The sequence below is a fragment of the Coenobita brevimanus genome, chromosome 6, assembly GCF_032717465.1.
Source record: "Coenobita brevimanus isolate Jiangsu-jjx chromosome 6, ASM3271746v2, whole genome shotgun sequence".
Classification (NCBI taxonomy): domain Eukaryota; kingdom Metazoa; phylum Arthropoda; class Malacostraca; order Decapoda; family Coenobitidae; genus Coenobita; species Coenobita brevimanus.
Window position 1 is genome coordinate 3,425,513 of NC_136959.1, and position 22,657 is coordinate 3,448,169.

Below are 22,657 nucleotides of genomic sequence, written 5' to 3' on the forward strand. Positions count from 1 at the left end.
TCATTTGTTGATTTGGAAGGCTGTCCAAATCTAGGATCGTCTTCGGTGGATCTTCTTCCCGACTGGAACAGTTGTAACCACTTGTAATTTTGTGTACAGCTCAAGAAGTCCTCCCCATATGCCTGTTGCAACATCTGAAAGTCTCCGTAAAAGTTTTTCTCAGTCTGAAAAAGATTTTCACACAAACGCGTTGCTCCCGAAGATCTCTCATTGTTCAGCTTGCAACATATTGCCAGATTCATTAAACACGCGATCACTCAAGCGCATGTACGTACCTTCCTCGATGACTAAGTGACGTGGCGTGATGCGGCTAGTGTTAGACTAAGCTCAAAGTCGCCACTGCACAGCGCTCCTGTCGCGAGCACACTACGCAGGCTCGTTGGTGTGCTATTTAAAACGTTTTTTTTTTTTCTTTTCTTTTTTACAGACCTTCAACATACACCCCTGTGCAAATGTTTACCAACAGTCCTTTGCCAACATTGTCCTGACAATAATTCTAATTCCTCCCTGAACGACAGAGTACCATTCCTTCTCATTTTCATATTGCTATCACATACAGATACTCCAAGCAACATGTTCCATTGCCACAGTCGGTAGAGAAGTGTCCGCGAACTTTTGCCCATGACAGTAGATCCACACTTAGATTAACGCTAAAATATATGGGCCGGGAAGTGACAGAAGCTGGGAACAAATCCATTTATCTAATCCTCTTTCCTTGAGAGCTGCTCTGCAGAAACAATATCTAAGTCATGTAATATTCCACGCTTTAGAATGGATTACTTATTTTGCAATTAAGCAGTCAGGATAAGCACAGCCGTCACGGAGTCTGCAGCGTAGTAAACTCCTAGGTGATATTTAATGTTAACCCTGTATATATTATTTCGGACAATATGGCTGATCTGCGATAGTCATTTCTACAAAAATTAGTACAATAAAACACAGGCTGTAAATTGCCCTTGTTTTAACTTGGTTCCTGGAATGGCAGAAGAGTCAGCAAAGTATATATTGAATTGTTAAAAAAATAAGAAAAACTGTCAGTAGCATACAACCGAATAATTTTGTCTAACCTATTCCCTTCAAGTGAATAAAAATTCATTGTGTTTGCCAGGGAAATACGGTGGACATTAACTATTTCGCTTGTAAGGACATTTTAATTTTCTGTGGAAATAATCTCATCTAGCTTCCTAACAGCCTCCGTTACAGTCTGAAAATATCAATATATATATACTGGCAGCTGTCGTAATATTTATGCATATTTTTTTTTTTCTAAACATTTACACCTGAAGCGCAGGAGAGTTGACACACTTTATTTTGAATACTGGTTTTATTTGCAAAGTATTAGTTCCCACGGTTGACATCAGTGCAAGGAGTATGATTAGGTTATTAATACTAATTTTTCATTTATATCGGCAAAAATAAGAAAATAAAAAAAGGAATATTCACATTGTTTATTGAAGACATTGTCAGCAGATTGCGAGACCACAACACTCTCTTTTAAACTCAGTATTAAAACTGAAATTTTGCAAAAAAAAAAAAAAAAAAAAAAAAAAAACGAAAAAAAAAAAAAAAAATTTACCAATTTTTCCATTGTGTGAAAAATACCAAAGGGAAGCATGAAATATCAGAAAAATTCCAGTATAACAGGAGTATAACAGGAGTTTGATACAAGCCGATGGTATCAAACTTCACTGCAGTAAATGCTGTCAGTAATAGACAGTTTAAAGTATTATGTTTAAGGTGGTACAATAGTGTAAACATCGGTGAGAGTCATATTTCAGTGGTTTTGTGGAGACTGACAGGTACGAATGCACCATGTACACAGTTGCACAAAATGGTACCAACAGTTATAACACACACACACAAACACACACACACACACCAAACTTCCTGCTCTCATCGACTGTATCTAAGTAAACTGGATTCACCGTCATTCAATGTACCTTCTTTAAAGACAACTGCAACTTTCCAAAGGCTAGCCATGATTTACTAACATTACATTAATCTAAAGTGTTCAGTACTCCAGAACCACTTGGTACGTCATTAAAATTTGGGAACCTTTTTGAGCGACGAAGTCTGCTGAAAGGTCACTTGCTGTATTTGTGATTCTCTTCTGAAATAGATATATGAATTATAGAACTGTGTGATATTTCTGTTACAGTACTTAGATACGTCAGTTTGATGAAACAGCCAAGTTAGTTAATGTTCATGGTGTGAGGTATCGTACAAGAGTAACATTTTCGAAGGTGGTGTGAAAAAAGTGACGACATTCACAGTGCAAAAATATTCTTTAATTCCTTATAGTTACATCGCGTCTTCTCCGTTTCACCCCTTTTCTTCATGCAAAACTATATTGAAACATGAAGAGAATTTTTGAGGTGGGGATTTTAAGTGTCCTAACTTAACCCTTCTACTTCACGATTTTTTTCTGACCAGTTTCATTATGCTTGTCAGCAGTAGCAAAAATAAACAAACAAACAAAAAAGAAGATGAGGAAGAAAGAAAGAAAGGCTTTCCCCGACTGAAAAGGTTACTCACATGTTAAGTAATATTTCAGAGCAGTAATATATTAATCTCTCTCTCTCTCTCTCTCTCTCTCTCATTAATACAAGCACATCACCTCCACCCCCACAAAGACACACCCTACCCAGTAATAGACCTGTCTCTCTCAGCGGTCTGTATTCACCAGTTCAGCAGCAGGTGCATCTGACCTCCTCAGAAAACCATCCACCAACTCAGGCCGACCTTCTTAATTAATGCCACGAGAGAAGGGTCCTGTGTGGGTCTGAACGAGGACTTGCGGCTTGAATAATGGAGATTTCCAGATTCCTTGGACCATTATTTTAGTTTAAATATTCGGTTACCCAGCCTGTGTGACTCTGGTTAACTCAACATTGCGTATATATAGGCTGGTACTTGTTCTTTCTTATCAAAGTTTTCTGTTCTGTTTGCTGATCACACAATACGGATTACAAAAGATTTAGTCCTTTACCTGACTGAGGTTTTAGTCTTGGTGACCTGAACAGGGAGCGGTATCTCTGTGACCTGTGTGAGGAAAGACGGTGTGTGTAGGGAATCGAGAATGTGCTGCAGTGAATGATAAAAGGGAGTGGGTGGTGAGTCGTAAATGTGTGGAGAGAGAGAGAGAGAGAGAGAGAGAGAGAGAGAGAGAGAGAGGTATACACCAAAGCCAGCACGAACATAATCATCTTGTTTATTCTCGTGATGTTTCGAGTCTCACATGGACGATCATCATACCTAAGAAACAAACCTAATATTATTTTTAATATTATTCCATTTTCTACGTTTTCATACGTAAGATATTTAATTTAGTTTATTTGTTTCGTAGGTCTGATGATGATCCATGTAAGGACTGAACCGTCACGAAAATAAACAAGACGTTCGTGCTGGCTTTGGTGTTTATAACCCGCCTTCGCATCCTAAATGGAGAATAAATTACTTCTTATATATATATATATATATATATATATATATATATATATATATATATATATATATATATATATATATATATATATATATATATATATATATATATATAAGCTCCACCGACTATACTAAGATGGCACAAAAATTACATACCACCAGAAACTGTGGCAGGGAGGTGAGATTATTTGTCACTGTACCCCCACCCAAATATGAATGCTACTGATAATAATTTTATGGGCGTACCTGGTGGATCACCGTATGCTAAAGGTCCAGTGGCACTGCCTCCTGTGCGTGCAGTCAGTGTGCCACCGAAAGTGAGAAGGCACTGCCTCGGCATGTGGGAGACTGGGATATCAAGCATACTAAAAGCCATGAAAATCTACACTGACAGTGTAAGAAGCCTCGCAGATTACAAACTTGATACCTTAATGACCGAATTAAAATACATTAGTTGGGGTACTGTTGGTGTGAGTGAAATCCACAGAAAAGAAGAAAATATAATTTAGCTCTAAGACAGCAGCCACCTCTTCTACTACAGAGAAAGTCAAAATCAAGGAGTTAGTGGTGCAGCATTTCAAATTAACAGAAATCTTGCAGAGAACATTATTTTATTCAGCAGTGTGTCGGACAGAGTAGCGTAGATTGTAATTAAACTATGGGAAAGTCACACCATTAAATAATACAGGTGTATGCACCTACTTCTCAAAACACAGATGAAATAGAAACATTCTATGATGATATCTTCCAGATTAAGGAAGAAGGAAGGACCAGATATACCACACTCATGGGAGACCTCATTGCTAAAGTTGGCAAGTTGAATATTGGAAAAGCATGTGTAGGAAAATTCAGAGTACGAGAGAAGAATAACAGAGATGAAATGTGGCAAATTTTGCTGAAATGTATTACATGAAATAATGAACACATTCTTCGCAACAGAACAGGGAGAAAATGGACCTAGAAATGTCCAAATGGAGAAAAAACGAAATAGACTTCGCTATAGCAGATAAGAACACGATCACTAATATCATAGTTATCAACAAAGTAAATGCAGGAAGTGACCATAGAATAGTGAGTTGCACAGCCAGATCCAGTTTCAAAAGTGGCAGAAAGAAACTGTTTTAAAATGAAAAGATATGGCCAAGAAAAGTTAGCGAAAACAAAGCTGCCTTTCATTTAGAAATAAAGAACATATTTCAGTCTCTAAGTTATGCTGATTGTCACAATGAAAAGATGAACGATAGCCCAACAAAAGTGTAAAAAGAATCAGTGCGTACAGCCAAATACGACCAAAGCCAAAAAGTATTAAAAAATTACCCTCGAGTTAATGAAAAGAAAAAAAAGGAAATGAAAGCTAGAGCAAAGAAAGATGAAATAGAAAGAGCAGATTTAGATAAGCTTCTCAGCAACAGACAGTTAGAAGAAAAGCGCAGAATGGCAGCAGAATTTGTGCCACGTGAGCTCACAGCAGACAAAACAGCACTGTTGAAAGTCTGCCGGGACTTGACAGATCAAACCAATAATCATGCTGACTTAGAATACAATATATATATATATATATATATATATATATATATATATATATATATATATATATTCAGCACCCTCACCGTCATACCCTTTCTTTCCACTATCATGTTTTTCTTCTTGAAACGGATATAACGATGCAACAATAAATTAGACTTTGAGCCTCTGTGAGAGAGAGAGAGAGAGAGAGAGAGGGGGGGGGAGGGAATCACCTGGCATCACTGATAACACGGCTTCACTCGGTCTGCTAGTCAAACGTCAAAGGCAGCTATTCATAGTGCTTACAGTTAATTACCTCTCTTGATAATGGAGGCTGTTAATAAGCTTAGCTTCTTCATGTTTAGAGAGAGAGAGAGAGAGAGAGAGAGAGAGAGAGAGAGAGAGAGAGAGAAAGAGATCACCTGGCATCACTGATAACACGGCCTCACTCAGTCTACTAGTCAAACGTCAAAGACCGCTATTCAGAGTGCTTACAGTTAATTACCTCTCTTGATAACGAAGGCTGTTAATAAGTTTCGCTTCTTGACGTTGAGAGAGAGAGAGAGAGAGAGAGAGAGAGAGAGAGAGAGAGAGAGAGAGAGAGAGAGTGAGTGAGAGAGAGAGAGAAGTCGACATAATTACACTTAACATTACCAAAATGTAATTGTATACATCATCCCCCTCTTCAGTGTGCTTAACCTTTTCCAGCACTGTGAAATAAGAGCTTAGTTAAGTCCTGCCAGCTTGACACTTTTATATACAACCTCGGATAGCTCTTTCACACCAATGGGGTTGATGTAGCCGACACCTGACCTATCCAGTTCTAAAGGTCGCGCAACACTGAATAAAATCGTCTGGTATAAAATTTTGAATGCAAGCACTTATCAAAGACTCAGCCTACACCATGCAATTGCCACTTTACAGATTAAACTCCCAGTTTCAATAATTTCAGATGCAGAGAGACTGAGGTACACAGACTCTCCCCAAAGGTTTCGCGGACAAACCGGGACTTGAACTCAGGACACTTGGTTGAAGGGCAAAGGGGCTTCCGATTGCATTAACGCTATCCATTAACATCTGAATAAAGTAAGAATTATCCGGCTATTACACCGATATTTTAGTGGTTACCTAGTGGAGTAATTTCAGGTTTTATTTGCCACTAAATCTGCAACACAAAGAAAAGTTATATAGGAACTCAAGAGCAGAGCATATCAAATCAGTATTTGCGTACTTCCGCTGTCCATCTTCATACAGTGCCAGCCAATCCTTACTTTCTTCCCACACCGCACTGTTACTGTGGTAAGTCGTAACGCGCTTCATCAAACCAAGGCAAGCTCTTTCTGACGCTGGTGCATTCATCCCCATCTCTTTCCTTAACTTCACTCACAGGGAAAGGGAGCTGAATTAGAGAGATGAACTCTGACCTGGCTTTTCTTTTCTCTTACTGTTTTGAGGGGGAAGGGCTGTATAAGTACAATGTAGTGTATTGAAAACTGATGCGGTATTAGGGTGGATTTAGTTGGTATGAGGTGAATAGTGGTTTAATAGAGAGAGCAGACTTCTGGGCCGCGTGGAGTAATGCCGTGGTTTAGATGGATATTAGGTACTATGTACTCTCGACAAAAGACATCTAGTATGTGTAAAACAATGGAGCGAATGATATTGTAGGGAAGGGGGAATAAACCTCTTTCAAATTGTGTTTGCTAAAGTGCAGGAGGTATGATGAAGTTAATTACAAAGCGAAATGGTATGGATGTATAACACAGTGTATTGAGGTTGCAGTCGAAGTCGGAAAGAAAATATGGGCTTCATTTAGTGTCGGGATGTACTGTTAAAGAAATACAATGTTGCTGCGGGTACTTGAATTATAAAAGGAGTGTGTGTGTGTGTGTGTGTGTGTGTGTGTGTGTGTGTGTGTGTGTGTGTGTGTGTGTGTGTGTGTGTGTGTGTGTGTGTGTGTGTGTGTGTGGTGCTCCTTACAATTAGTTTGGCAGCGTCCGGGAACCACACCAGGGCATCTGTCTTACCATGTTCTGCCTTATCCTTGCTTCTTCTCAACCACCATAGCCTTCCTCTCCCTGCCAAACCCTGGTTAGAGCACCTGCCAACAATTTTTTTTTTTTTTTCACCTCTGTCACACTCACACTCTCACTTACACTCTCATTCATACTCACATTCTCTCTCTCTCTCTCTCTCTCTCTCTCTCTCACACACACACACACACACACACACACACACACACACACACACACACACACACACACACATGCACATACTCATACACACTCATTCACATGCACACTTACAAGTACACACTCACACACAGGTATATACTCATATATATATATATATATATATATATATATATATATATATATATATATATAGATATATATATGTGTGTGTGTGTGTGTGTGTGTGTGTGTGTGTGTGTGTCTTAACTCCCCGTAAAGTAAGTGGAGGTTGTGAATAAACCTTCCCACATAACTTCGTCTTTTTTTTTTTTAATGTGTCCGACTCTGGGCATAGGCTTCACAGCCTGCATTCAAGGCCCAGGAGTCCTCCTACATACCATACACCTCTACATGTCAACACTTTGGCGCTAACACCCACCGTCCATAATGAATACATGCTAGGGCTGTCTCATACATGACTGGTGTATTGGTATTAGCGGGGGTATTTTTACGATATGTCGGCTTGTCTTCTGGTAGATCGGTAAAGTCTGCTTTTATGAAATTCAAATAATTAAACTGTTCCCTGCTCTAGCGGGGATTTGAACCATGGTCCGGTAGGACTGCAGGCCACCTCTCTACCGACTGAGCCATTACTTTTAAAGTTCTTCAATTTACACAATTTTCCAACCATACATTTTACGGGAACCGGGATGGAGCCCCTCTCTTCAACTTAAAAATTCTCAGAGATAATGAAACGAGTCCTGATATAGCTTTGATATCTTAGTACATGTTGCACATTGGCCTATCACCTCTAATGCTATAATTGGGGAGCAAGACCCCCCTAGTGATTCTTGTGGGGGGTCAGCCCCCTCCCAAAAGAAAAAACGATCAGAAACAGGGGAAAGCGAGTCCATGGACTTCAAATAGATGAAGGAGAGCAGATATGGCTTTGGTATATTAGTACATGTTGTAGAATGGGCTCCCTGCGCAAACTGTTACTACTACTACTACTATTACTACTACTACTACTATTACTACTACTACTACTACTACTACTACTATACTACTACTACTACTACTACTACTACTACTACTACTACTATACTACTACTGCTACTACTACTACTACTACTACTCACTGAGTGTATCTTGTGCTGTCTCCCCTTCACATTTTGTCACCATTGTCATCATGTTGGTTTTTACATAGGGATACTAGCTTCTTTTATGACTCAGCAATGTTATTTGCTAATTCTGTCAAATCAACATGCATATCACAGGACTGGGTGTGAAGCTTCCATGTTTCCTCAGCAAGCTTAGGAAGAAACTACACATCAACTACACTGTATACCTTTATTCTCAGTTTTTATCCGTTCCTCCTCCCGCCCTGTCTCTGTTGATATTTCCCATTCTTTCATTAAATTCTTTAGTCCCAATTCTCCTATTTCCTAATCTCCCTCGTTCTCAATCACATTCTTAAAACCTACTTTGTTCCTGTCCTTCCTCTTCTCTGCAGCCAATTGTCTTTTTTTTTTTTTTTTTTTTTTTTTTAACGGTTTACTCTTGCCGTTCTCCCGTTTTCTCTCCCTCCAACTGTCTCTCTCTTTCTCTTCTGCACCTTACTGTTTCACAGTTCTTCCATCCTCTTTCTCTCTCTCTCTCTCTCTCTCTCTCTCTCTCTCTCTCTACCTTATTCCAAAAGTGTACCAGAAGTATGAGAATTTTGTCAAACTCTTTTCAAAATAATTCACTCAGCTGGGTCTTTTGTTCTGAAATAAATCATATAACTATAGAATAATCTGCTTCTTAAAAATATTAGTGACATGAATGTGAAAAGAAAAACACACATTTTTATTTTTATTCGTGTTTCGATACTCTCACTCATGCAGAGATTGTAGAATAAAATGCCGATTTGTATTGATTGTTGTCATGTTTTCTTTTTACTTTCTTTAGCTGGTGACTCAATACTGTAATGGACACTGTTAATAGTCCTTCGAAGCGCCCACTCTTCTGTCTCTGTTTCCAGATGCCTCTCACGTCACGTATTATGGGAGACCGCGTTAAGAAGATTAAGATGAGGATGATGGTGTAACCCTCTATCCTGTTTTAATTATACCCGTGTGAGAGTGGGTATTAATGTTTTACTCGATGTGTGTGTGTGTGTGTGTGTGTGTGTGTGTGTGTGTGTGTGTGTGTGTGTGTGTGTGTGTGTTTACAAAACATCTCTAAAAATTATTCTCCGATCCTAAACACACTTGGTAAAAGATTGAGGAGAGTTGATGAATAAACCATTTCTTTTTTTTAGAACAACATGTCTAATCATAGAAATAAGTCAAAGTTTAAACTAGTAACATCGGCTGAAACATTTTAAAGACAATTTATACCAAACTTGGCAGAATGGCTCAGCTTACGACAAGAAAGCAGTAAGTCACTTTTTGAACATTTAGTCAGAGATCAAGGTTGCGAGGCAAGGCTGAAGTTTGCCCCTATTGTATGTGTGTGAGCAAGATAGCAAACACTTTAGATTTAATTTTGGACCAAACTCGATGGAAAGCTTAAAGGTCCACCAAGGGGTTGACCTACAGATGAAAACAATAGATCAAAGCTTAAGGTCACAAGGCAAGGTCAAATTGAAAAGTTGTTTTCTGATTTAAAACATTGTTTGTGGAGTGGTCAGGGTAAACCAAGAATATAGCTTTTCGATTTTGTGAGTCAGTTAAATGTCAAGGTCTCCTGGAAAGGTCACAGATGACGTTCACATGATAACTTCAGCTTTAACATCTTCCATCTGATTTACACCAGACTTTGTTGGAGGTTTCTTGGTAAGCAAGGATTAAGGGAATTGATTTTTAGAGCAATAGGTCGAAAGTCAAATTCAAATGTTTACCCCTCTGTCGAGTTCGTTGGCGCGCGAGTATTGCACTGTGTGAATGTTCCTTCTTTGCTAATTATATATTCTCTGAAGAGATGCTGATGCATATGCTATGCCTGTGGAGAGAGAGAGAGAGAGAGAGAGAGAGAGAGAGAGAGAGAGAGAGAGAGAGAGAGAGTCAGTCACGGTAATATGGACATCAAATCATACTTTTTAATGTTCCGTACTAATAAGAGATAAGTTCTGGTTGTGAACTTATTAATCATTATTTTATGTCCAAATTACAGATCATTAATTGTTTCAAAATTATTAATCATCACTTCACTCCTTATTATTGACCTGATATGTCTACTATTTGCTAAACAGAGTTTCACTGCAAACAATTAACTATTATTTGACTCCTGTATACTTAGGTTCATTTAACTCCTAATTACTAAGCATGATTTAACTTCCCATTACACTGCATAATTTGAGTCCTAATTTTAGCATGCTCTGACCCTTATTTACCGAGCCTGATTTGATAGCTAATTAGTAAGCATGTTTTGGCTCGTGATTACCGACTCATAATTACAGAGCGTAAGAATCCTAACGTGATTTGACTTATAATTATTAAGTAGGATTTAACTCTAAAATATTGCCTATGCTTTGACTCATTAACGTAACTACAACAGCTCAATGTAGCTCTCATATACTTCCTAACATCTTCACTCTTAAGGTTTGCCTCGATACAAGTCTTCCACCACCGCCGCCCCGCGTATTACAGCCTTAGCTAATTACAGTATTCCTCTCCTATACTATCTGCCATCTTCCTAGGATCTGAATATTTTCCTAGACCAGTCTTACTCGCCCTGATGCTTGACACCTTCTTCCCGTAGTAATAAATAAATAGTTTTCAGCGAAGTTCTTTCCTTGGATTGAAAGTTGCTCCTAACTCAAGCTCCCCCTCCCCCTCAAAAAAAAAAAAAAAAAAAAAAAAAAAGAAAACTCAAGCCCACGTTCCTTTTCCAGAGCCCTTGTCGTCTCTGTCCGCAAGCGCTCCTTATCATTTCGTCTGCCATTAAGTTTTCTTCTGGTACAATCTTCTTCCCCAGTTCTCTTTATTCCCTTACTATCATCTTTTTTTACTCTCATATCTGCTCTTGTTCCAGTCTCATTCTAGATTTGGACTGTCACCAGCTATGGGTTGCACGAATAGTTTATCCTAATTTCCTACCAGCCATTCATCATTTTACAGCTCCGTAATTTCTGTCATCACATCACGACACGTAACTCATCCGTCACTTACATTCCTCTTTCGCTCTCACATTATTTTCCCACACAAGTATTCATTTCATCTACCCTCTCTGAGTCCGACCACGTATTATAAATCCATTGATATGTTCCCTATCATCCTTCTGGCCTACGATTTTGTATCTACAGTAGGCCATTCACCTTATACGTCAATACTCAAAGTCCCATTCCTGTCGTTGGATTCTCACTTTCCTCCTCGTCCCAAAGCGTGTTCTTTCCTTCTTTCATTTCTGGCATGCAAAAATATTACGCTACTTCTTGCCCCTAAAATGTACTCTCAGTCCATTCATCCTCCCCTTTTTCTTTCCCATTGCATTTTCTGTGATTACCCATCCCCCTCCCTGTCCATCAGTCTCCATGTATTATAGCTCTCCCATGTCTCCTACCTTTTGCCTCAGCAATTTGTTCTTTGGACAGTCTCCCCCTCTATAATTTCTGTATTTGCAGTTTCTTCTACATCTCTCTCTACGGACTATAATATAACTTTTATTTTATCCCTATATTCTTTATTACAAATTGGTTCTCGATCCGTACCATCTTCCTAGGCAAATACTCCCCAAAATTGTACCTATATTCTTCCCAACTATAATATCTTCTCCCAGTCTCCCTGCCTGTGCTACTGTTCCACGTGTTAAGCAGGACTTTTCGAAATGTAACACATTTATCATTTTTTCCGTGTAAAACAATCGTTCTGCCACACTTAGATTACTTCAGCACCATCTGGGACACACACACACACACACACACACACACACACACACACACACACACACACACACACACACAGTTTTTGCAATTACATTAAAATTATTTGCATCAAGAAGACAGATACACAAGCAACAAGTGCATATAAGTCACAAGCAACTTTGATGATACAGGATGGCGACTACATGTTTGTGGTCTATGGGTCAGTTCGGCCAGACAGACTGAGGCAAAACAGCAACCAAAACTGGGAGAGAGAGAGAGAGAGAGAGAGAGAGAGAGGGGTACATTTAAAATCAGTTAAACAAATTGCACAGTTTGCCAAAGAAGAAAGCTAACAGAATAAAGCCTTCTTATACAGGCATCACTTCCAGCCGTTCGATAATGACACTTCAGAAAGAGGCTTCGACAAACATGCCTTCATCTTCTACATGAGTTCTAGGATACATGAACAAGTGAAGCATTGAGGTTACAAGAAAGAAGTACAGAAGAACGAACTGAAGTCAATCACTACATGGGGCGTCGCTCCAGTGAATCACCACACGGAGCGTCGCTTGAGTGAATCATCATATGGGGCATCTCTAGAGTGAAACAACTTGTGAACGACAATCCAGGAGGAGTTGATGTGAAGCTCCATATGAAACTTGGCTAGAGTAAAGCACCCAGCATGCAAAAATCCTTGAGGCACATTTTTTATAGCCCGAGCGGACGGATCGGATTCGAAGCCATCTTGGGTGAAACCAAGCTTCGCCGTTTTGGTCGGCCGAAGTGATAAGAATCCGACCGAAACATATTCTATGAAACCAAAATCGTCTTCGTATCTCCAAAGCGAGGTCGATAGCAGTGTTGATGTAGGTGGGTCGCGCTTGGAAAGATTGAAAATGGCCAACAGGAACAACCGAGTGATGAATATCTTTAAATCAGCATTATGAACATAAAACCAAGGTGCAGGAAACTAATGTTGAATACATACAAATCCAATTCCGCCAAAATATGGGCCAGGATCTATTCGTCAGATGATCCTTTACGGCGAGCACTTTGTTTACGTTTGGTCGGCGGCTGTAATTTTTCGGCTCTACACAGCAAGAGACTGTATGCAGCCCTAGACAAGCCTTGAATCCCAGACTCGAGCTTGGACAATAAAAATACTTCTTAAGGGCCAGACTGACAAATCGCGCAGCTACTACACCCTTTTCACTGTAACCTGACACAGATTTTCCTTTTGCAGCATATTTCACGCAGGTCAGTGGAGGAAGAAATATAACTATACGGCTATTCACTCTTTCCATAGCACTTCTTCATGATTAACATCGTAATTTCATCTCTTGTTACATCTGAGCGCTAGAATGGAAAACGGGAAATTTATGCCAAGTTTGAGTACATATAAAAAACTTTCATATCGCTGACGATATAAGAGTCCGAACTCTCTAGATGTGGCAAAGAAAAGAAAAAGAAAATGGGAAAAATCAGGATATCGTCCGTATTTGCCCTGGGAGGAAAAATGGCCACACTGGAAACAGGACGGCGTCTGAGGGAGAGAGAAAATAAGCAGGGAAGGAAACTGCCGAGATAAACGCTTTCTGTCCCACGCGATTTTTCCTTGAGAGAGAGAGAGAGAGAGAGAGAGAGAGAGAGAGAGAGAGAGAGAGCTAAGGGTACCAGTAGGAGGCGAGAAATTAAAGGAAGTCATACTCGTAACTCTGTGAGAGAGAGAGAGAGAGAGGCTACTCCCTTTTCTTGATTTTCTTTTGTTTGTGGCTACTGATGGCTTTTCTGTAATTAATCACGCCATATTAATCGCAGTTGCATTTGATGAAGCCTCAGGACAATAGGGGTATTTGGCGTTGACCAGGATATACCACAGACGCTTCCTGATTCACCCTGAGATTAGTCTATTGCAGCTCAGTGTTCCTCAGTCTGTCAGAAGGGTTGGAAGAAACGTGGAAGTTCGCATCGCTGGTTTATATTCAACTTCGAAGCTCGCACGTCGAAAAGAACTTCACATTTATGTAGTACGAGTATTGCTAAGGCAGTACAGAAAAAACAGTGCTAATATTACAAAATCTTATCTGTCCTTCCTATCAACAGACAAGATTATTAAAGTGGTTTTCTTTCCTTCTCTTTAGAGTTTTGAGACGGTGGACTAATACCGAAAATCAGACTCAAGGGGGATTAAGTTTTTAGAGGAGAGAGAGAGAGAGAGAGAGAGAGAGAGAGAGAGAGAGAGAGAGAGAGAGAGACAGACAGACAGACAGACAGACAGACAGAAAGAGAGAGAGACAGAGAGAGAGAGAGACAGAGAGAGAGAGAGACAGAGAGAGAGAGAGAGAGAGAGAGACAGACAGAGAGAGGAGGGGAGGGGTTATGACTATTCTAACCTCTTACAATTCTCTCTCTCTCTCTCTCTCTCTCTCTCTCTCTCTCTCTCTCTCTCTCTCTCAAGGAATCGTCGGGTGGGACGGAATGTGTTTACCTCAGTATTCTCCTTCCCCGTTTGTTTCTCTCTCCTCCAGACGCCACCGCTTCCAGGGCAACCATTTTTCCTCCCAAGGCAAACACGAACAACAACCTCACTTTCTTTTTACACCCGCGCTCGAAGGGGCGAGAAAGTTGTGGTTTTGATCTGCGTTAGCTAGATTATGCAAAAGAAACTGCCGCATGTAATCTCTGCAAATTTGTAACAAGGATTATGCAAAAACTACTGCATGGAATCACACCAGATTTGTAGCACTGACTTAGGATGAGTTGGAGGGATGGAGTGGAGAGGTATATGTGAGAGGAGTGTGTGAGCTGCGGGGGAAAGGGCGACATGGAGGCGATTTGTTTGTGGCCACCCCTTACGGGATTAAGGCGTCTGGCAATAGATAAATAGACTTAGGACGAGTCAAGAAACACGTGAAATTTTTGGTCGAGGTCACAGGTCATTGGTCAAAAGGAGTCATCTCAGTTCTGATCCGATTTTGACCAAGCTTGGTGGAAGTGTTGATGGACCGAATGGAGTGAAGTGATTAGAATTTGAGAAACATTTGAATCTAAAAGTCGCAGGGCAGTGTCAAGGATTCTATTTGGATTAAATCTGGGGGAAAGGTTTAGGGTTAGTCTATCTATCGCTATCTATTGCCAGACGCCTTAATCCCGTAAGAGGTGGCCACAAACAAATCGCCTTCATGCCGTTTTGTCTCCCGCCATTTCATTGCCCTGCTCCCAGCTCACCCCCCCCCCTCCTCTCTCATATATCTCTCCATCCCTCCATTTCATCCTTGGCCTCCCACTCACTCACATACACTCTCCTAGTCAGTCTTTCGCTCTCCATCCTCACCACACGGCCAAACTACCTCAGTATGTTTCTCCTATCGCTTCCTATCACATCCACATCCACACCACAACGCTCCTTCATTTCCTCATTTGTTAGTCTGTCTCTCCATGTGGATTATTATTACTCTTTTTCAAAACAATAGGTCAAAGGTCAAGGTCGCATAGTAGGGTCAGCGTAAATAATTTAGATCTTTTTTGAAACATATTAGTAGATGCGTTAGGACTCGGGTAAAGAAGTAAGTCCATTTTTAGAGCAATCAGTCTCTCTGACAAGAAGATTATGTTTTCACCCCTGTTTGTTCGTTAGGTTTTTGTCTGTTAGCGGGATTACTCAAAAACTAAAAGAGAGATTATGACCACATTTGGTGAGTAGATAGCCCATGTCCCAGGGAGCGATCGATTAACTTTTGGGACCGATCCGGATCGTATTACAGACTCTGGATCCGGAAAACACTTTTTGGGAATCCCTAATCAGTGATGAGAAAAACTAACTTAAATGAAGAGCGGTTTGAAAATTACGTTGCCCTTGTCGGAGAGATGCGCTCCACGGAGTGCCCTTCTAGTTTAATTTGTTTTTCCTTCCTTTGTTTATCTTAAAAAAAAAAAAAAAAAAAGGCGAAGGGCACAGAGCAGCGTCAAATGTATGTTCCTAAGGACTTTCCACCCGATCAAGGTCACCTGTAGAATCCCTGACTCCGTTCCTCAGTTGTGAAGCATGGTAACATGCAGGAAACTGTGGGTCAGGGGCTAGGAAGGCGCGGCAGTTCATCACGTCTATATGATTGTATTTTTTAACTTTTCTTCAGTACCGTACTTCAGAATCACACGTGCCCCCCCCCCTCCTCTCTCTCTCTTTCTCAGACACATTGCCAGCAGGAGTTCCCGGACAGGTTAGTTTGTTTCTGTGATTGGAAGGCGATATAGAAGAATAGTAAGCTGGCTTACTTTTTTGTGTAGGTGTCTCAGATCCACAAACCAGTGTCTGTTTTAATAAACTGTTCAAGTCACTGGGAACTGCATCTATCTGTGTTTAATTGGCTGTGTGGCATTAAACTCTAAGATTGTTTGTAAGCAAGATTTAAATTCGAATATCTGTCTCATAATATATACGGATAATAAGGCTTTACATATCTCTGTCTTGGAGTACAGGTGAGGTATTCATGTACAGTTTAGTAGTATGGCAGGTCTCTATTGTATAAGGCAGTTCGTCAACCATATGTATAACCACAAAGTCAGTAATTTTTAAGGTATATTTCATATTTTTCTCCATTTTTTGCTACTGTCCAATGAATTTGTCATCTTAGAAGTACATTTTGTAATCAGTAGGTCAGATATGCCTTCCATTTACCCCTTTGCTACAAGACTTCCCGTAAATTGATAAAACTCGTCTAGTATTATCAAGAACAAAACAGAAAATAAGCCATTGTGCTTAATGAATGAAACGTTATCATGTACTGGTACTCTGTCCGTGTGCCACAAAATGCTGCATTAGCGGGACCCATTTTGTGTTAATAATTAGCTAATTATTCGGGCCTAATTAATTGAGCACAGAGGCTCTAATTTAATTCCCAGAGCAACGAGTTTTTTTCATGGCATAATAAGGAATATTTAATGAACATTCGTGTCAGATTAAGTAACTTTGTATCCTACACTACAATATTGTTTATGGACATCACAAACAGTCAGTTAAATGTGTAGATCATATACACAAAAATTAACATGGGAAAATAGAGAAAGAAATTTATAAAAAAAAAAAAAAAAAAAAAAAAAACAAGTACTATACTTCAATCATAGACAGAACAACATTACTGCTGAAGGAATAGTTTGAGTGCACTAATATTGCAATATAACACTGGGGAAATGATGTTTGTTAAAATGGGTAATGTAAAACTTAGTAATAAAAATTTCACGATAAAAGCGACACTCCAATACTGAGTTCTAGTAATAGTGTTTCTCCGATAATCAATATTGCCAAGTTTGATAGAGGTAGACTGAAATATAGAGTAAAAGAATAGTCAAACAATGGCAAAATAAAAGCTACACTGAGAGGTAGCCCACCATATATAACGATTGCCGCAAATTGCACTCAGAGTTTCGCGACATACTGATAGTTTTAACTCTGATACTAATAATGACAGTGCAAATATTTTTCGTCACAAGGAAGGTCAAAGCCTGTACTACAAAGTTCTAATGTTATATTCACTTCAATACATGGTAGGAACACTAGATTATTGTTTTGAATACCATATGTCGTTTTAAAAGTACCAGACTTTGGGAGCAATTTGCAGCTTAAAATAATTAAAAAATGGCATGGTCTTAGCATCCCTTTAATCATTTTTATCTCTTGACATATTGCATTAGCCCAGAATGAAAGCATCCAGGATTTTACAGAAGACAGTTGTGGGATCTCCTGTCTTCCGTTAATGTGGAGATTGCATCTGTATGGTGGACAAGTAAAACCGGGACTTAACTTGCTGGTGATATTTGGCAGCAACACCATCATGATTTTTATGCTCTAACTAAAACAATGGTCGGGTTGAGTTACATTTTCTATAGGATTTTCAACGCTAGCAGCAGTGACGATTTGATATAATCTTCACTGCCAGCCATTGGAGGAAGGGTCAGATTTGTGCTGTCCATCATTAAAAGTCTTTTGGCATTTAATGGCAGCATCATTAGGACAGGCTACCTCCTGATACAGAGAGAAATTTTGCGCAACCTCCACTCTCTCACCTAAATACGTACTACAAGGGACATAAGTATCGGGCAGTAACCACAACAGGTTCATATTGTGTACTGGTTCACTGTCACACGTCAAATTAATATACTTTACTTACCAATGTACTTGAAGAGAAACTGTTTCACCTAAATCCTACGATGATGCTTCAGATACTAAATTTTGCCATTACATCACACCTGTAGACGACTGAGTTGTGGCTGTCCCGTCTGTAATTATGGGATTTGCCTACAGATAGATTTATATGATTAAGTAACTAGTAATTATTTCAACTGAATCTAAATAGCGGTAAATGTACTGCCATTCCCATTACACTTTCTTCGATAAATGATTATTGTCGGGCAGAACTGAGAGACCAGATGACCAGTCATGACCACATAAATCCCCGCTACCATGGAGACACCACCTGACCTCTCCACTGGTGCATGAAGCCACTAGACCACAACTGTTTTAGCATGAACATCACTATGACTACTACAAGTATATTTAGAGTCATCAAAAACTCCCCGGAAAACAGCTAACTAAAAATATGAACAAGAAGCCTCGGACCAGGACTGACCAAAAGATGTCGACTAAGGACCGAACAAAGGACATGATACGGATGGCGACGTGGAATGTAAGGGGCGCAAATGATGAGCTGAAAGAGAGAGATTGTCCAGGTGCTACTAAATGTAGAGGAGAGAGAGTGAGAGGATGGGAGTATGGATAGGGTATATGTGCAGGAGTAGGTGAGAATGAGAGGGCAAAAGAAGGAGTGTGTATTGCTGTGAGTAACAGATGGAATGAGAATATAAGAGAGTATGGATCAGTTGGCTCAAGGATTGTGTGGGTAAGACTGAAAGCTGGACTACAAATGTGGACGATTGTGTGTGTGTGTATGCGCTGTCACGAATCAAATTCGCGACATTTCCCTTTTGTGAAAGCCACGAACTATTAGTGGAAAACTCACTGTTTATCGTTCAGTTAACTGCTCATTCGGACGGAAGCTTTGTCAAATCAATTTTTCATTGTCATACGTGATCGTCTCTGTGTGAGACATTAGCGCTTCCGCTGAGCGATTTGTTTTGGGCGCGTTTCGCTCACTCGACCATTAAAAAATGCGGCCTACTGCTCCCCCTTTTTTCCCACGACTTACTCAGTCCAGTTGTTGCTGTGACGGAGAGAGGTCCTGTGCCAGCAGTGTGAGAGGTCAGCTAGTACCCAAACTCCACTTCACAGTTCTCCAGTACTCCCATCCTTAGTTCAGCTTTGGGTGATACGCAGCATTCATCGACTAGTATTTCCTTCTTGTATTTTCCTAGTCTTAAGAGTTTATTTAAGGTGTTTTTCCTAGGCGTAAGAATTTAGCTCGAGTGAGTGAGTGAGTGCGATCTCATTAATTTGATTTTGAATTGTAACGTTAAATTTATTTTTTGTAATCAATAAATTTAACAGTTCTTTTTCTTGAGCTTAATGTAATGTAAACTCTTGTTTCATTTCTCCATAATTAAGCTTATTTTCCATATAGCTCCTAGCTTGCATAAACGTTTGCCTTTCATAACTGGTACTTAGACCAGTCTTGTATTAAACTTAAAATCCGTTGTGTCTTCTAGGAGTTAAGCATCAGCAAGAACCTGATGTTAGTATTAGGTATTTATTGTCAGGGGTGAAGTAACTTTCTCCAGAGGCTACAGTACTAATGAACAGCAATTGAGTGATTAGTCTCTGCTGTGTACTGTCGAGAAAGTTTATAAATTCTCGTTCTTAGAGAATCGTTGCTTGATTTAGCAAGACAATCATTGTCCCTGCTCTTCAATATTATTGAACATTATTATCAATTAAATAATATTTAAGCAGATATTTTAAAAACACCGTGATATTATAAAAACCCCGTGACAATTGGTGACCTCATTCCAGGATATTAACTCCTAGCTCTAAAGCTATTCACGAGATAGTGCTCACTCGTTCATATTTAGGTATTTATAATTAAAGTTTATAGGCACAAGTTTACTGGTGTTTACCGTTAATTTACTAAGTGAATTTTTGCTTTATCAATCCATAGAGTACTTAACTCTATTTAGTTTATTCTTGGTAACGCCAGACGATTTTATTCGCTCCTGGGAAGTCGCTGTACCCATTGTGTTTATTATTGAGTCTTCCCAGTCATATGCATTTTTGCTTTAATCTTTGCCAGTTAACTAGATAAGACTGGTCACCACTAGCTTGTGTCTGTATTCTTTACTTGTGTTATTAGCATTCGTCTCCGAAGCAGTCAGTACTCAGTTTCGGTTTGCTTAGTAAATTAGCGTCATGGCTACCACCATATTTTTACAGGAAGCCAAAGATATGGGTCTTACAGACCCAACCGAAATTAAAGAGTATATACTCTCACGGCATAATCAGGAGCAGCAGCGCGAGAATGATGCCCGTGAAGAGCGTAAGATTCAGCGCGAATACGAGCGTGAACGACATGAACGCGAGCGAGAACAACTCGAATACGAGCGTGCCGAACGTGAGGCACGAGAAAAACATGAGCTTGAAGTGCTGAAGCTCCAGCGAGATTCCTTGGCTTCAGACACGTCTGGTGCAGTTGGTCCAAGTTCCACGAGCGTCTCCCCTGCACATGTCCTGGCGACCCCACGCATCAAGCTTCCTTCATACAAGGAAAGCGAGCGAATTGAGCCGTACATAGCTCGTTTTGAGGACATGGCAGACATGTATCAAGTGGATGAGGCAGCTAAGCGGATCCAATTTCTTAGTTTATTTGAGGGCCCTGCCCTCGATATTCTCCACAGAATTCGTGGAGACAATCTCACATATGAGATGATGAAAGCTGCACTCATTAAGGCGTATGGTCTCACAGTAGATGACGCCAAAGTTCAGTTCATGCGAGCTCGTCTCCAAGACAAGGAGACAGCTGTTCAGTTCCTCGATCATCTCACTGCTTATTTAAATGAGTGGATGGAGAAAGATGAAACTCCTTCCACGCGTGAGGGAATAATTGACCTTATGCTGCGTACACAGCTAGAGAGGTCGTGGCCTGCTGAGCTCATAGCACAGCTTAAGATCTGCCAGGTGAAAGATGCCAGCCAAATGGCAGAAAAGGCTGACGCATTCTTTACTGCATACGGGTATCAAACTCGTAAGCAAAACACCTGGAGCAGAAAAGATACTGCCAAGTCTGGGAAGCTGTCTCAGACTGAATCCCAGCACCAAGGCCGTTCTCAGAGTAATGGCCAAGGTCCAACCAAACCGCAGAAGGACCAGGGGCAAAACACTCTGAAACCTGAGTGGAAGAGGTACAACAAGAACCCTAACCAGCAGCAGTATCAGCCACGCAACCGACCGTCGGGACAAACTTTTTCACCACCAGCTCAAAAGAGGCAGGAAGCGAACGCAGCCTTCATTCCTCAACAGCAGCACGGTGGTCACGTCCCTACCAGTGTGGGTACTTCCCCACAGTTCACTAGTCCCACAGTGACAGTGAACCCCCCTCCACAGATGGCCAATGTTCCATCTTCCCAATATAACCCTCAAGGCACAATGTTTGCCGCATCAATTCAGCAGCCTCATGAGTGGCTAGCTGCTTCCTCCACAGGCCCTCCCACAGGTGACAATACTTTCCTTGTTCAGCCAGCGTTTGTGGGAGGCATTCCTGTGAAGGTCCTGAGAGACAATGGTTCCTCAGGTTGCTCTGTTAAGCAGAGTTTAGTTCGGCCTGAGCAGTATACAGGTCGACAGATCCATGCAAACCTTATTGATGGATCAGTGAGATTGTTCCCTGAGGCATGTATCCAGGTGGCATCTCCATTTTATACTGGTACGACACTTGCAGTTGTCATGCCAGAACCTTTATTTGAACTCATCATCGGCAACATTTCCGGAGTCAAGGATAGTTGCACCGAACATGACGCTACTCAGACTTCGGCTGCTGTGGTAACACGAGCCATGGCTGAGGCTCCAGACTGTGTCACCCCAGTGATCATTGAATCGCCGCAAAATCTGATGTGTAGTCAACTTGTAGTACAAGAACAACATTCTGACCCGACACTTGCTGCCGTGCGGAACAAGGAAAAGGGTCGAGTGATTAAGTATTCACGGGGAGGTCGAGCCAAGTTCCTTTGCAAACAAGGACGGCTCTACCGTGAGTCACGAACACCCGAGGGCGAGGTTCGACTGCAGTTTGTCGTTCCCGCCAAGTACCGCCTAGCAGTGTTACAATGGGGTCATTGTTCAGCCTCAGGAGGTCACATGGGCAAAAGGAAGACCCAGGGCCATATCCGAGCTGACTTTTTCTGGCCAGGGATGGGACGGGACATAGATAGTTTTGTCCGTTCCTGCAGTGTGTGTCAAAGTAACACCACTAATCAGGGATATGTCCTTCCTGTGCCGTTCATAACCACACCTGTAATCTCTGAGACAGTTGAGAGACAGGGTAGTGGTGAAGTGGGTGCAGACCTGATGTCTCGCCCATTGGCCCCACAGGACACAGTATGTCCAGGGCCTGTACATACATATTAAGTACTGTAGGTTAAGGGGGAAGTGAGAACTCCGCAGAGGTGACTTGAGGCTATGGAAGACCCGAGTTTGCACAAGGATTCTCAGCTCCCCGATACTAATATAAGTACTGTAGGTTAAGGG